Here is a 17,702-nt window from a genome sequence, read left to right as displayed (position 1 = left end):
TTAAAGAATACATTGTTTTTACAGGGAGCCCTGTTATTGTATTTTCTAGGTTTTGTGTGTGTGTGTTTGTTTGTTTGTTTGGTTGGTTAGGTGGTTTTGTTTTTTTTTTAGGTAGAAAATGGTATTTCCAGACCATACCCTAGATACTAACAGTGATCTTTGACACCAGATATTTCTTGGAAGAGACTTCTTTCACTTATATAAGCAATTCCATGGACAGTAATAGAAAAAAGTATTAACACAAAAAGATTTGTGAATTACTAATATATCAAAATAAAATTTAAGACTACAGAACTTTAATTTAACCTACTCTGTATTTATCTATATTTTGTCTTTTACTATATCCAGAACCCTGGTAGACAAAAGCACTTGATACAATAAAATTAAAATATTGTCACATTATTAATTTCCATTGTCACATTTTGAACACAAATATTCTTAGATGAACAATGCCAACACTACATACAACAGGCTCCATTAATGCTTTATGGAAAACCATCCTTCCAAGTCCTTTGTTCTATTGTGAATTTGATGCCTGATTGCTATGTGTTTGGATATATAGGCAAGGTCAGTGTGAAGGGGCAGCTCCTGAAAAGTATTGTTTCCTTCACCCTAAAATTTAGCAACCTAGATTTGCCAGTAAATAAAATTATTATTTTAGTTAAAACTTCAATTATTCTCCTGAAAAAAAAACATGAAGAATAGTGGTATAATTAACAACTTCAAATCCCCAGAGAAAAATAGCATCTATGAAGCTGGAATATATTCAAATGTTAAAAGTCAGAATAAAAACCACAGACTGGAAGCCAGATGTTATTTTTTCTTTCTCTATATAGTTCTATTTTCATCTGTTTTATTCTTATGAGCTATTTACTTGAATATAGTCCTGCAAAATTCTCAAAGAAGAAGGAAAAAAAATTGATGAAATGCATCAGTGGTAATTTGAGGCTTTTATCTTCAGGGAACCTGTCTTATTACCTCCAATTTATGCTTGTCAAGCTACAAGATTAATCTTCATGGAGTGTACATTTTGTCAGGGGTTGCCGATTACCTCCAAACTAATAATTATCTCCAGACTAATAAGAATAAGATTGTGCATTACTGCCCATGATCTACCTGCTTCGCTCCTGGCTCTCAAACTTTGTAGCCTATGCTCCTACTGCCCAGTGAGTCTTCTCCCAGCTTTCTTTAACCAGCTCCCAGGCAGTTTTCAGGACTCAGGCATATGCCACCTTTCCTGAGATTGTTGGGGGAGCTCTCTTCTGTCATCTTATAACACTCAGAATATTCATCTATCACAACACATTCTATTCTAGGAAAATCAGCAGTTAACTTTTCTGTACCTAGCACTGCAGTGTGAAACCTTTGAAGAAAGAATCATACTTCACTTACTGTTGTATTGGAATTACCTGAAAATAAGTTTATGATAAATACTTTCAATTCAATGGAAAGGTATTCTTGAAGTAGCAATGAATATTTAACAGTGGACTTTATTTTGTCAATGGTCCTGTTTTTATTTGTCTCTCTCCTCTCTCTTTTTTTTCCAAGAACCACCAGCCTCATCCTCCTTCATGATGTAAAATTCTACTGAATTCACACCATTCACTCTTTCTGAGAGCTGTCCCAAGTCACCTTTCCCTGGATGCTTTTTAAAACTCACATGCAATATTCACAGTTTTCATTGAATCCTAAGACATAGTGCCAAAAATGCATTCATTTAATGACTAAGAGTATATGCAGGTACCATGATTACATTTCATTGAGCATTTATCATTCTATAAAATATGTAACTTGACTTTTATATGTACTTTGAATTTGTATCAAAGATTTATTGTGAGTGCCAGATAGAATTAAAAAAGAAAAATAATATACATTCATCTGTGAAAATAACTTCTATATAAATGATAATATAGTTATCACAATAGTTTGTAGGTAAAGATCCAATGTAACAATTTTATGCCTTCAGTATAAAAATAAGGAAGTGTCATTTCATAGACAAAATCCTGACTAACACAAATTATATTTTTCCACATAGTAATTCACCAGAATGTGACTTTTTAAAAAAAATTCTACCAAGAAATACTCTACATGTGTGCTGAAAAAGTATTATATCCCATGTATACATCCAGAAGCAAAACTTACAGTGGAAAGGAAACCCATGCATTCTAGTAAGAACACATATTAACACTGACTTGGGCTTTTTCTGTGTCATTTCAGACAGCCATCAGAGGACATGCTTGTAGTTTACTGTAAAACATGCGGAGATTAACATTTTTACCTTTTTGAGTGATTATATGTATGACATGAATCATACACCAAGGAAGGAGATTGAAAGAGATGGAAGTGATGCTTTTACAATACCTCACAAAGCTAACTGTGGAGTTCACTCATTGGGTTAATATGCTGTGCATCTATCATGAAGACAAGAATAAAACTGTTCTAAACAGAGTTTCTCAGTACCGACCTCAAACAACAGCTTTGATCTCTTTTCTTGCGTGTGGACGCTAGAGTTCCCAACTTCTGTCTAGAATTGCCTGATGCTATAGCACAGTGTCTTCCAGTTGAGATAAATTATTAGGAAATTTACTTCTAATTTCATTATTTCATAATTTTACATTATATTTAGTGTGATTTAAACTTTATATAATATATACATATTTTAGAAGTAAATATTATTTTCCCAGTTGTATATATGTTCACAAAATATTAGATTTGTTCTGCTGAAGAAGATTTTGTTAGGAAGATCAATCTTTTTTTATTTGTAGCCCATCTCACATGATAGAGTCATGTAGTAGATTCACTCAAACCTATGCAGGAAAATCAAAGAGCATTGCAACTAATTAATGATTTTAAACTGCTTATACTACGATGTGCTGCTTATCAGGTTTGCCCTATCTAGACATCAAAATCTTAAGATAATATTTAAATTAATAAAATATGATCATTTATTCAACAAAATCAGTGGAGGATCCACTATGATTAGAACACAATGTTAAGAGCTGAACGTGCAACTGTGGATAAGATTGTCTCTAACTCTACCCTTCAGGGACATAGTAACTATCCTTAGTGAGATTTTCAAGTTGAGGAGTTTTGAATAAAACTAAAACAGTTAGTTGAGGGCACTTCAAACTATGTAATCTGAAGATAAGCTTGCACCTAATAAATAGCATTTTTAAATAGAATGGTGTTCAGGAGATGTTGGTGCTATACATTCTCAGAGCCATGGCACACAGAGGAGAATGTCCCCTGAGGTGGATTTTAGAATAATTTTCTTTTAAAAAAGACCTGAATTCAACTTATCCCAAACATAGGATGTCAGTGAGAGATTAAAATATGTGCTTATCAACCACGGAGAATTTGTGTTAATTATTACTTCAGTATGACTTCACATAAGCTGAGCAATGTAAAAATAACTATATCTCCTTAAATTAACTAATTTATTTTATTATTTCTGCAGATTAACTTTTATTCTTATACCATATGAATATAATGGTTAAGATTTTCAGCATTATTTCGTATCTAATTAAACTCCGTCGGTGAAGGATTTTAATGGGGAACTGGCAGGATCATTTTTACATTTTATAGTACTCCCGCGATCTGCTCTGTCTTAAGGGATAAGACAAGGTGTGAGAGTCTAAATAGTAACATCTGTTAAGAAGTCAGTTCAGTAAGTGGTGATAAGACCTCGGTTCATGTTAATGTTGATTGGACAAATGCATACATTAGAAACACATTTTAGAAATACATTGTATAAAAGTCACTGATAGATTATATAACTTCTTTATGCCAATACCCCCTAAAGTAGGATCCTGATATCTGAAGTCTGAATGTACTTATAATGGATGCATTTTTGCTTAATTTCTTATCTATGAACTGGTAATAATTGCAAAAAGAACGCAGACATCCAGCTATCGCAGAATTCATTTTTTTGTTAACCGAGATATTTTATTTGGACAGTGACCTAGAAAATATTTTAGCATTAAATATGTATTTCAAGTCTTTAGTGGTTGACTCATGTTATTTAATATTCTTTCTCCTATTAGTGTAACTACTGCCAGGCATGACTTATACAGTAATGGGTATCTTAGTGTGGTTGAATATCTGAGACCTATGTTTAAAATTAAATGTATCCAAATTCTATATAGATTTTCCCAGCCAGGTTTTTGTTCTATTTTGTTTTAATTAGCAAACCTTAAGTGCTATTATGAATGGGAGCATAAAACACTAGAAAAAGGACACTATTTTCAAATGCTTGAAAGTTTTACATTACATGAAGTTTTGTTTGTGAGAATAAACATAACACAAACCCCAAACACTTGAAATTATTGGAATTATATGTTTTACTACTTGTTGAAGATTAACATGGTTAATCAATTGTCTTTTGAATAAGGAGATTTACATCTAGTGTAAGAGTTGATTTGGTATTTCTCAAAGTCAGATGCTCAACTCAATTGACACAAACTTCCTAAATCTGTCTTTTAAAACCACAGAGGAAAAGCTGAGTAGAGTGTATTCAAGTTTCCAAATAAGAGCTGCTCTTATTGAAGCACTTGATTTCTTCATTTAATTTGCTAACAGCAGTGCTGTGTATGCCTTGGTGCATATTAATGTAATTTGTTTGCTTTTGTTAGTAGCATAATCTCTCGAATGAAATTGATTTGTTATTGTAGCATTGTTTTAATGAAATATTTAACATTAAATATTTGCTTCAATATTGGTTCAATAATTATTACATTATTATTACTTATTAAAGGATTGAAAGGTTTGAAACAGATCAGATTTATCTATAATCGTGCTTCACATATGGTTGCTAAATAGGGCAGAAATTGGATCCTCACTGACACAATAATTTTACTAAATGATTGAATAGCTTTTTAAAATATTTTAATTGATGCATAAAAACATGCTGAGTGAGGGAAAATTAGGGCTGTTCTGAAAATTTGAGGGTTTCGTGTTCTTTATATTTTATTATTTTTCTTTTCTATGTAGATAGATCGTTTAGTTTTCTTTATTTATTTTCAGAGAAAGGGGAATGTAGGGAGACAGACAGGGAGAGAAACATTGACGGGTTGCCTCTCACAAGCCCCCAGCTGAGGACCTGGCCTGCCACCCAGGCATGTGCCCTGACTGGGAACCAAACTGAGAACCCTTTGGTTCATGGGCTGGCACTCAATCCAATGAGCCACACCGGCAGGGGGAATAAGTCTTTTAAAAATGAATAATTTTTATTGTGATTTATTTATTCAGATTATACAAATGTGCTTAAGATTGATGCATTTTTTAAAGAGACATTTTAGTCATAAATTGGAGTTGTGCCTACTCATATACTCACTAACAAAACATTTTCAGAAGACTTCACATGAGCCAAGCATGGGGCATGAGGAGCATCCATGCTACCCACTTCTGCACGTGGGCATAAGTATCCAGTGAGTGCTCTGACAATTTGTGCCCCGAAATAATAAACATGATTTTTAAATAAGAAAGTGTGATGTTTAAATAAAGTACTTCAAAAAAGAAATCAAATTCATATGTCTAAATTTTAAGTGCAAATATGTACAATGACATTTTAATGCATCTTTGACATTTCCTATAACTTGCCAAAGTTATACAAGAAAAAGTGATTTTATTATTTGTTTATAATTCAAGTGTGTTTATACTTTTATTAACTGACTTCAATTACAAGATAAATTAATTTTAAAAGTATTCATTGTAAATAATTAAAAATTTACTTATGCTAAGAATATGATTTAAACTTATTACACCTTTGGGTAATTGGAATTTCAATAATTTAAATCGAACACTAAGATAATCAGTCATATATAAAATAGAAAAAGAAAAATTATTACACAATAGACATACTGTATTGAAATCTTTCTAACAGAAATAAAAGAGACACATAACAGATGGTGTCAATAACCTCAGTTTTTAAAAATAACCTAATTTTGAATTACTAGGTATAAAATGTATTCTTTCTACCAAGCACAGGTTTTTATTTAGCATTAAACTTTGTAAGAGATGACATTCAGAAAGCATTAAATTGAAGCTCCATCTGCCTGAATATATGTTATTAACAATGTTAACATTTGTTATTACGCTGGTTTAAAAAAAGGAAGTATATACCTGTGTCCTGGTTGACATTGCTTTTTTTCCCTGAAATACGATTATGGATAAATTGCTACTAATAGAAATGTTCACTGCAGAAAACAATGTTGCTGAGTGAACCAAGGCATTCACTACTGCATATCAAAAATGTAAAATACTGCTCCAGAAAATTCCATTTTAATGTAGCATAAAATCATGCAATTTAATCTGTAAGCAGGTGCGACACTAATGGGAAGAGAACATGGCTACTCTATCTCATTCAGTCAACAACCTCTGTAATATTTACTTTATCGTGAAATTGTTATTTTATTACACAAACTGACTCATTCATCTATAAGTCTTGCATTTTCATTTCCCCATAAACTGTACAGTATATTTTCAATTAAGAGGAAAAGTGTTGGATGAATAAGCATTTTTCAGTTTAAAATGTTGAAAAGGCAAATTAAAATATCTTGTACCAGTTGGTTAAAAATGGACAAAAGAAGAGCTATCTCTAAGCTAGATAAAGGATGGCACTGTTGAAAATGAGGTGCACAGTTAAATGTCAGTCTAATATTTTATTTTAATATATAAACCAAAATTAATTTTACACTGTAATAACATTTTTTAAAAGTATTTATTTGCAAAAGGAGTTGAAGCCCAGGAGACATAGATTCAGGCAGCAGACTAAATTGTGTTCCACCAAGACAAAACTGAGGCTGCTTTTTATAGCAAAAGTTTCTCCTTAGGTTCTCAGTTGTTTTATGTAAAGGAATATCCAAATTGTGCTGTTATGATAGGTCGGTATAGAGATAAAAGAGGGTACAATTTGTGTAGTTCTGATTTGACAGAGTAGATCTCAGTCTAAAGACAAAACCAGGTTTTTTTCTGCATTGGTTGACTCGTAAGGCATTAAAAAAAGCACAGCATTATTTGGGAAGCCTGGATTTTGGTAGGAGGTCCTTCCCGCTACAAATACCTGAGAAGCCCCTGACTTCAAATGGACACTAGGCTCTTACCTGGGGCGAGGGGTTACATGCTATGTGGCAATGTGATCTTAGTACACTGGTTTGTTTACTGTTTACCCAGGGCTATGAAAATCTATCACGGGCCACACTGTGCTTCCGATCCCACGGTCTCCAGTGCTTCCTGATCCCTCCCTTCTTTCAGGACCCAGGCCCTCCCAAGCTGCCCCGAGGCCCCTCTCTACTCCCCAATGATCTTGTCAGATGTCCCTGTAATAATGAGACAGATTAAAAAGAGAAGAGAAAATTAAAGTTTAATAACATGTATACCTACTGTATACACTGGAGAGACCCAAGAAAACTGAGTAGCTCTATAGAATGACCGAACCCACCACCTTACATAACCACCTTCATTCAGCTGGAAGTGAAAGAAGATGCCGAGAGTAAAGAGCCAATTATGGGAAGTGACCAGAAAAAGCACAATAGGGATTGCATGCAGATTTAAGCCCTGCCTTTTGTATTGATAATGAAAGCAAGCTTGGTACATTAAGCAAAACACCCTCACAAATGGATTTTAAAAAAGGGTAACTTCTCCTCAGTTTTCAGAGATTCTCCCATATCTCCCATGGTTCTCTATCCTTTGCAGATAGAGAGAGCTAGTCCACAATTCCACTCATCAATAACCCAAGGAAGCATGTTTGGGAGTGGGAAATTTTTCTCCCCTCTCATATCCTCCAGGATGGCCTCAAATATAGTTGTTACATGGGTAGTATAATAATTTTAGTTTATTGTTTTCATGTGTCAAATCTATCATGGAGAAAGCACATAATTATTCAGCATCTATTCTTTATTAATATTTATTGTTTTTAGAATATAAATGATGTCAACATAAGACATACCCAAACTTGTATAGAATTTCTATGAGATATTTGATCCAAACTGGTAATTTCTGGAAAGCAAGATCTCAAATATTCTGAAAATGACAGTTTTGTTGTTCCATTATGCATTTGAATTATGGAGGGACCACGAGGAAGCATATAAGAAGGTGGGAGAAAGCAGGCAAGAATTGATTGCAGAATAGTTAGTGAGGTTATGTGCTTTCTTAAGGCTGGCTATGTTTATTTCAAAGGAGTGTTAACCTAAATGTACAATGGACAAGCCATGTTTACATCAAAGATAAACCTTTGACCAAATAAGTTATATGTCTGGGGTATGACTATTCATCATGACTTACCCAGGTAGAAATGTATGATCAGATCACCTTGTGAGGTGCTTTCCCTAGAACTCTTTCACAACGAATTGTATGTATTTATGTCACTAATAATCTCTTGTGTTTTATAAAACAAAAATCCCATGCAAGCCAACTATGAATATAACTATATTGAAGTATGAATATAACTCAAACATATTCTGAATTATACATTTAAAGATGTATTTATATTTTGTCTCTATGTGTGTAGCCACATTTTTAAACAGCAAGACTTTAAATATCTATTCGCACATGTATTTTTGATACAAGTAAAAATAAATGAGAAATGAAATACTCCTCTTAACTAACACTTTAAAATTAGAAAAAAGTATATTTGCATATGGTTATTTTATATCAGTAATTGGGAGACAATTCTTTATTAATGTCTTGAATTTCTGCATGTCAGCAATGCATAGGCATCATTTAACCTTCAGCCTGAACTGCCTTTTCAAGGAAGTTCATAGAGTAATCAGCTTTTAAAAACAAAGAAAATTTATTTTGGATATCAAACCCTTGTCTTAGGTTTCATTGGCAAATACATTTTCCCATGCTGTTGGCTCTCTTTTCATTTTAATTCTGTTGGGGTTTTTTTAGCCATGCAGAAGCTTTTATTTTGATGACATCCCATTTGTTTATTCTTTCCTTTATTTCCCTTGCTCTAGGGGACATATCAGTGAAAATATTACTGCCTGGAATATCTGAGATTTTCCTGCCTATGTGCATGATTCCACTCTAGGAAGACAAGCAACCCAATTAAAAAAATGGGCAAAGGATTTGAACAGACACTTCTCCAAGGAGGACATACAGAGGGTCCAGAGATATATGAAAGGATGCTCAACAGCACTAGCCATCAGAGAGATGCAAATTAAAACCACAATGAGATACCACTTCACATCAGTCAGAATGGCCATCATAAACAAATCAACAAGCAACAAGTGTTGGAGAGGATGTGGAGAAAAGGGAACCCTAGTGCACTATTGAAGAGATTGCAGACTGGTGCAACCACTAGGGAAAATAGTATGGAATTTTCTCAGAAAACTAAAAATGGAACTGCCTTTTGACCCAGCAATTCCACTGCTAGGATTACATCCTAAGAACTCTGAAATACTGATATAAAAGAACCTATACACCCCAATGTTCATAGCAGCACAATTTGCAATAGCCAAGTGCTGGAAGCAACCTAACTGCCCATTAGTAAATGAGTGGATCAAAAAAACTATAGTACATTGTTAGAAACTGCCCTGCCTGACTTTAGAAGCTGTAACCGCCATGGCTAAAGCTGAGTAAAGAGACCTTGGTACCATAAGCCACCAAGGAGACAAAGCTTATCTTCTTGGTGGGGGTGACACTTCTCCCCCCTTTTACTTCACCCTGCTTGGGCCTGGGCAGATGACTGGTTAGCCAATGATGGGTTCATCACTGGAAAGGATGACATAAGACAGGCACAGGCATGAAGGGGCCCTCAGCAAAGGACTTGAGGGGCTATGGAAAAAGAGGGTGATGGACCGTCTCCCCTTGGTTATAACATAGCCCGAATCCTCATTCTGTCTACTAGAAGTCTCCTAATCTCTTGGCTGCCCTACTTCCCCTACCTGATTTAAGCCTGAAACAATGACAGAGGACAGTGCAGCCCTGGACAGAAATGGGTGGTTCCCCAGGAAGTCATCAGGCCTAAGAAAGAATGCATAAAATCCTGTGAAACAGGACTTAGCTTTGCTAAGAATGTTCTCAATTTTCTGATAAGGGTCCAAGCATGAAATAAATTTTTTTCCCAAAGTTCTATAGCCCTTTAGCTAACCGACCCTGACTCAGAATAAGCCCTCATAGTTCTTTGAGTGTTATCTATTGTTTGATTATTATTGCCTGACAATAATGGTCATGATGAATGAAGACCTTCCTTGAAGTAATGCTCCCCAAAAAGCAATAAAAGCCTGTCGAGACAATGTTTGGGGTGCTCTCTCTCTCAGAGAGTAGCCATGCCATGCCTTTTTCTGCACAGGACTTCTGCAGTCCATGTGAATTTGTTCATTGCATCCACAACACGTGGACCCCGCTGGGTGGAGTTCACATCAGTATATTTATACAATGGAATTCTACACAGCAGAAAAAAAGAAGAAGCTCCTACCTTTTGTGACAGCATGGAAGAAACTGAAGAGCATTATGCTGAGTGAAATAAGCCAGGTGGTAAAAGACAAATACCATATGATCTCACCTATAAGTGGAACCTAGTCAACAAAACAAACAAGCAAGCAAAATATAACCAAAGGCATTGAAATTGAGAACAGGCTGACAGTGATCAGAGGAGACAGGGGAGGGGCTACAAGTGGAGAAGGGTGAAGGGTTTGCAGGAACAATTGTAAAGGACACATGGACAATAACAAGGGGGGTGTGGAAACAGGAGAAGGAGGTGGGGAGGGCTGGTGAGTTGGGGAAGGGTGTGTGTGGCGGAAGGCAAAAAACTGTACTTGAACAACAATAAAAAATAAAATAAAAATAAAACCAAAGAAAATGTCTTACTAGAGTAAAGGGCAGGTGTATTTCCTGTCCAGTATAGTAAATTTACATCTTTCCCTGTCCAAAGGGTAGGCATGCTTAACCCATTATAAAGGATTCTAAGAGCATGATGAGTGTCTAACCTGTGGACACAGGTCACATGCAGCCCGGGATAGCTATGCATGGGGCCCAACACAAAGTTGTAAATTTATATAAAACATTGTGAATTTTTTTGCATATGTGATTATGTGTTGCAATGTATTTAATGTGTGGCCCATGACAGCTCTTCTTCCAGTATGGACACCCCTACATGAACTAAATGAGAGAAATAAATGATTTCTCTCATTTATTAGAATCCAGTGTGCATGCAGGCATTAATATGGGTCTATTTGGATCTCTATGAGAGACTCAAGGAAAGGGAATCTGAGACAAACGTGCCAATGTCTATGATGCTTCCTGTGCCATGAGCAATAAAGACTTTTGCCTCTGACCCTGAAGTTTTGTGTCTCATGTTAGCATACAAGAAGCTATGTCAAGTTAAATTAAGTGTTAGCGTGAAAACTGGTGAGATCTCAGACCTGCCACAGGATTACTTTGTCAATAAGGATGAAACACTGGTGGAGCATGGCTTTCAGGAAGAGGAAGACAGTGGCTCTGAGTCTTGGGTTCAGAGACATAAGACTATTTTCTGGGATCTGTTCGTGAATATCCTTATGTAAGTGGAAGAAGGTGCACGGAGAGGTGGAGAAGTGGTCTGTAGCATCCTCCACTGACAAACCTGTAAATAAATGAGTTAAATTAATGTAGAGAGGCTGGCCATGAGAGGTATGATTGAAACACGCTGCCCAAATGGTGCCTCTGGTTTTGTTTACTCTCCTGTGGACAGACAGAGGAAGGTCCGTTATGATGACATTGGGTTAGCAGATTCACTGACCAAAAGGCAACATGACTGTGGTCATGGACTCAAAGACTTCCTAACTGGAATAAACATTGAAAGCTATTACTAGTTAATATAGAACTTTCACTGGATCAAAAAATTTTTAAGTTATTTGGTTAAGACATGAGCAGTGTACAGGCAAAAACTGAGATGAATGTTCCATGCCTCTTAGCACCGAGTCCCCCTCTCTCTCTATCCCTACGTCCCCTGAGGCCACCATTCCTCCCTACCAGCCTCAGTGCTTAAAGGAAAAAGATGATGGGAGTGTGTGTGGATGAGCTTTTCTTGTCCCCAAAATATAAAGAAGGTCATATATACCCACCCATACACTAGTGAACTTGAAGAGCTAGGACTGAAATTGTCCTAACTCTGTGAAGTTACAAGTACCAAAGTCATCATCCAAGTAGGTCTCTCAAGGGAGGGGATACTCAAATCCAAACAAGGGAAATTGGATGAAAGGCAAAGAGGAGGAGGAAAGCTAAGGTGACTTTGCAGGTGGGAATCCTAGCACAAATTCAGTATGTTGTCATTCTAATCTCTATGGCTGAACACACAGTTAGTATTAATGTGTTGTTGGCTTCTGGACTTCCTGTGGACTTCAGTATTAGAGAGGACTGCCCCATTCAGGGGCTGTCACTTATATTGAGATGCTAGTGGAATATCACCCACTCTCTCTACCCCCCTCACCTCAACCTTTTTCCTGTTCCCTCCCCAGTGGTCATACAGGAACTAGTTAGCCTCAAGGATAGGAGAGATGAGTCACAGCTTTGTTTAAATTCCTAATGGGTGTTTGAGTATCTAGAACCATTTTCCTGTGCAAGAGTGCCACCTATTGGACATAGATGCCATCTACTATACTGGCCTTTAAAAATAAAATGGACATTGTAGGCAGGCCTGGTGGCCTTTGTAGCTATTCAGATTTACATGAAACAGTGACAGCTATCTTGTTGAGAGAAACATTTACCTCCACTGCACTTCATGAATTAAAACCACTGTCTCGGTAGAGCTCTTGATTCACAGAGGTTCTCCTAAATGCCTGGCTCTTGTTAACTGATGTTTCAGTTTACCTGAGATCCAACTATGAGACTATTGCAGCTATTCAATTTCAACACCAACTAAACAGAACCAAAAATTGATCTTGGTGCACTGCTAAAATGGCAGAACTTAAGGTCATTCTCCTAGCCCTGGTCAACGCTCCATTAAGCAAGCCTTGTTATAGTTTTACTGACTTGGGTATTGCCATCGCCACTTGCTATTCTGTAACTTGAAAAATCACAGGCTTGTTGATTAAACATTCCCCTTTAAAGCTGCAAACTGTGAAAAAGATCATTGCTACTGATTAAACTATCTGTGGCACTTTAGATGTCCATGATAAGGGTCACTGTGTCTCCTCAGTTGTCACTTATTGCTAACTAGATGCATCACTGTAGTGGACACAACAACACATCCATCACAGTAAAGAACCCTGTGATTTTGACACAGAGGCCACGAGCTGTATGCCAGATGAGTGACACCTACCAAAAACTGACCAGTTGTCTTTCTCTGATGGAGCAATTATTCCCTGCCACTTTGGCAGTCTTTGACATCTCTCGGGACTCAGCATCTTTCTAAAGTAGGTACTTTTTTAGGCCATGGTATTTTTTATTTTTTCTCTCCAATCAACTGACTCCAGCCACATCCCTCAGGCCCTGGCAACTTTGTTATGATGTTGACTCCCCAGGTCATTTGCAACCTGACCATGGTATGTCTTTTATTATGTAAGCCCTGGAACTGATGGTGAAAACTATTGAAGGACTGCAAGCATCTGGCATTGTTCAAGTTCAGAAATACCAAAAAAAATCAACTCAGAAGGATCTCTCTCATCATACCCTTTCCCTCACATTTCAGTAAGGATGTCTGGTCAGTTACCTATTTTTAGTTAAATAATAAAGGTGTTGGATTTTCCTCATCCTCCTATCTCACCCACCCCAGTTTCTTTATTTTTGGACTACTAAGTAGGAAGGGCTCTGGTATGCACTTCAGGTTTCCAGTAAGGAACTAAAAAGATCACACATTTGGGTAAAGGTAAAGCAGGACTGGAACAATCTGTTAGCTTTGAAACTCGGGTTCATGTCCTCTTGATTTCTGTTTGGTTTAAAGCGGCTTTGAAAATAGTCATATCTCTAACAAGGTTGTAGAAAATAAAATAAACTTTTGTTGTACCTGAGAAGGATAATATACTTTGAGTAGATAAAACAAAGGGGTCTTATCTAGACTATATAAAGATCTCTTATAAATCAATAGGAAAATTTTGGAGAAATAATAGAAGAAATAGCAGAAGACTTGAAGGAGTATTTTTTAATTAATTAACTATTTTAGAGAGAGGGAAGGGGGTCAGAAAGAGAGGGAGAGAAACATAAATGCGTGGTTGCCTCTTGCACGCCCCCCAGAGGTGACCTGGCCTGAAATCCAGGCATGTGCCCTGACTGAGACTCAAACCAGCGACCCTTTTCTTCATGGGTCTGTGCTCATTCCACTGAGCTACACCAGCCATAGGACAAGTATCTTTCAAAAGATTTCCAAATGACCAATACATTTATGAAAAGGTACTTAACCAGAATAATAAAAGAAATGAACATTAAATCTAAAATATATAAATACCACCGAAAACCTGGTAGAAAGTAGAACAACAGAAGGAGGAGGAGGAGCAGAAAAAGAAGAAAGACTTAATAAAGATTCATCAAGGATGAATTATTGTTAATGCAAATTCAAATAACCACTTCAGAAAATTACCTACCAAAGTTCAGTATACGCATATCCAATGATCCAGTGATATGATTTTAGATATTTATTTAAAATATGCATGTATATGCCACAAAATATATGCATATTGATATTCATAGAATATATTTATAATTATCAAAACTCGAACATTTTGAGAAAATGTAGGATGACTATGGTATATGCATAAAATAATATTGTATGCAGCAATGAAAGTAACTATTGCTACTCACAACAACATAAGTGTCTTGCACACACAAAAAGTAACACTAAGCCATGTTACTAGGAAATTATGGTGAAAAAGAGAAACCAAGGTGATATTTATTATGTTAAGACCATTTGACAGAACTTAACATAGTTTTTTTAAATGTACTGCCTTTTGGCCCAATGAAGCACAGCATACCAAATGACAGAAAAGCAACTTATTTAAATAACATGGCAAACTTCTGACTAATTTCATTGTATACAGTTTGAAGGTTATATGATTCTGGTTGAAAATTATAATATTCTTCATTTGTTTTGTAACATATTAATACCAAAGCACCAACTAATATATGTAAACTCTGTTAAATTAATACTCACATATAATAAAACCTTATAAATAAGCAAAAATAGTTATTCCTGAAACATTCTTTAAGGCAAAAGAAATGCCACAATTATAGTCAACACACAGATACTTAATAGCAAAATCTGACGCTTTTGTCTTTTTAGAGGATTTTTTCAATCATTTCCTAATTGTGATAGCTACTTTTGAAGAGATGGATTGTTTCTTTCCCTTGTGTCAGTATTGTTATTTGCAATTAATTCTATTGTACATCTTTAATGGTAATATATCATTCTCCTTTTGGTTTGGATATGATTTAATGAACAGTTTTCTGAGGAATAGAGGAGGTGAGATGGGCTTACTGCTTCCATATCTTGTCCATACACAGCATCAATACTGAACAATATCAGACATGCAGAGAGAGGAGTTTATCACCTCCAAGAAGAATTGCACACACAAGTACATGGGCTCACTTTTATTTCCTCATTAGCAGAAATGTCATTTACAGCCTAAATATTTTAAGACTAATTTTTACTATTCTAATATGCACAATGATTTTCCATAGTTGAAAGGGATAGCAGATTAGGAAGGTAAGAAAACTTAATTCCAAATGCAGTTAATAATGAAATACATTTGTTGTGACTCATCCTTATAGGAAAGAGACAAATATTGGGAAATGCCATATCAGATTCAGACAAAGAGGTTGAGAATGTATCTTGTTTTAATATTTATGACAAATTGAAAATGGTAACCCTCATTTTTCTAAATTGTGCATTATGAATTCAATGAGCTAATCTATCACCATAGAATCTTTGAATAGATGTTGATTGTACACCTCGGATTAGCGTTTCCATGGGCTATATGGTTTTGCAAGCATCTAAAATTGAGAACAGAGTAACCCTGGAATTGAGAGAGAAGCTTCAACATTGAGAATTTCAATTCCAGTCTGCAAATTTGTGTCCATATAATTGTGAACAAGTTATTTTAGTACTACTGTAAGCCCTGGATATATCAGGTACAACCCTTTTCTTTTGTTTTCTTTCCTCTTTTCTTTTCTTACTAAAATTAATGAACCCCGTGGCTTATTACTATAATGCAATAACTTCCCCAGTAATTTTGTTCTATTGCAAAAGTAATAGGATGAAGTGTACCATGTTTTATCTTACAACGTAGCCAGGCTTTATTTCTTTGTGAAAGAAAATTTAAATCCTTTTATCCTTTTCAGGACAAGGTAGGATTAAGAAAAAGAAAATCTTTGTCATGACCCTTCTGCTACTCCTGGGTGATTGGTATGTTTATTTTAGCATTGTCCTTTTTCCCAAGGGGGTTAGCATTTATCAGAATGTGTCATTGAATAGACACATTGAAGAACTAAAACTTTCAGGCTGTTTTCAAGCCATTTGATCTAAATTCAAACATGACTGAAAATAAAACATCTCTGACCCCAGCAGAAGAACCAAATTTGTGTATGTTCATTGCCTTTCAAATGATTACTTGAGTATTTAAAGACCACCCACCTGGATGAATAACATGGGAATAATGAGAAAAAGGCTAATTGCACACTTAAACCACCATGAGGTGGCTAATATATTTCCTTAAGGGAGCATAGTAAGCTGCAATTGAAAATTATTTTTAACTTCGAAGAATGAAAATAACTTGCCTTAGATGCAAACAGAGTTTGCAGTAAAAATGTGTTTGATAGAAATGCAGCAGGAAGAAGAAAACAACTCTGCTGTTTTGCCCCCTCAAGCAAAAAAAAATCAATTTGCTTCTATGCTAATTGAGGAGAGACATCAGCAATCAAGTGGTGCTGTTTTTATTGTGTATTTTTAATTGCAAAGAAAAAATAAATAATACAGCGTCATTCTATATCAACATATTTTGAATCATGTTTACTAAATGACTGATGAAACCAGATGTCATCAAGCCATAATATTCTCTAATTGTTCACATTATATAAATATACATGTGTATGTATGTGTGTATGTGTGTTTGTGCATCTGCTCCATTTTTTCCAAGTAAAATGAAAAACATCATTTTCTATGAAAATATAATTTGATTTCAGTATAGAAGCAAATGGTATATCTACTTTATGTATAAATTTCTACATTGCACTTCAAGGCAATTAAGTGAGAAAGCCCACCCATTATTTTCTTTTACTACCTAGCATAAATTCCTATAATAGTTACAATATGTAATATGTTAATACTTGAGGTGATTTAGCAGATTGAAATTAATGATAACTTGTAATTTGTGTCTTTTGGGGACAATTTAATTGCCTTAGAGAGTCTAATCAAACTCTGGATTGAGCACTGCAGAAATATGTCACTCATTTTATTGATTTTTGAATTCTTACTAAAAACATTGTGTTATACAACAAAATACGTTTTCAAAACAGAGGATCACTCTATTATCTTTATTGTGGAACTATGGTGTTTGTTCCTATTGCTGCTGTAAAAAATTAATCCAAAATGTAATTCCTGGTTCTTCCATTTACAAGGAGCCACGAATTTACATTGGGCCTATTCAGATAGTCTTCTACCTGAAAACTTCCCATCACATCAAGAATATCATTTTGTCATGTAAAATAACACATTCACAGGCTTTGAGGATTAGGGTGTACACAGCACGGAAGGAGCTCATCGTTCCGTCTATCGCAGTTATGATTCCTAC

This window comes from Artibeus jamaicensis, unplaced genomic scaffold, assembly GCF_021234435.1.
Source record: "Artibeus jamaicensis isolate MK-2021 breed Jamaican fruit bat unplaced genomic scaffold, CSHL_Jam_final scaffold_369, whole genome shotgun sequence".
In the NCBI taxonomy this organism is placed as follows: Eukaryota; Metazoa; Chordata; class Mammalia; order Chiroptera; family Phyllostomidae; genus Artibeus; species Artibeus jamaicensis.
This window is presented reverse-complemented; position numbering follows the sequence as displayed.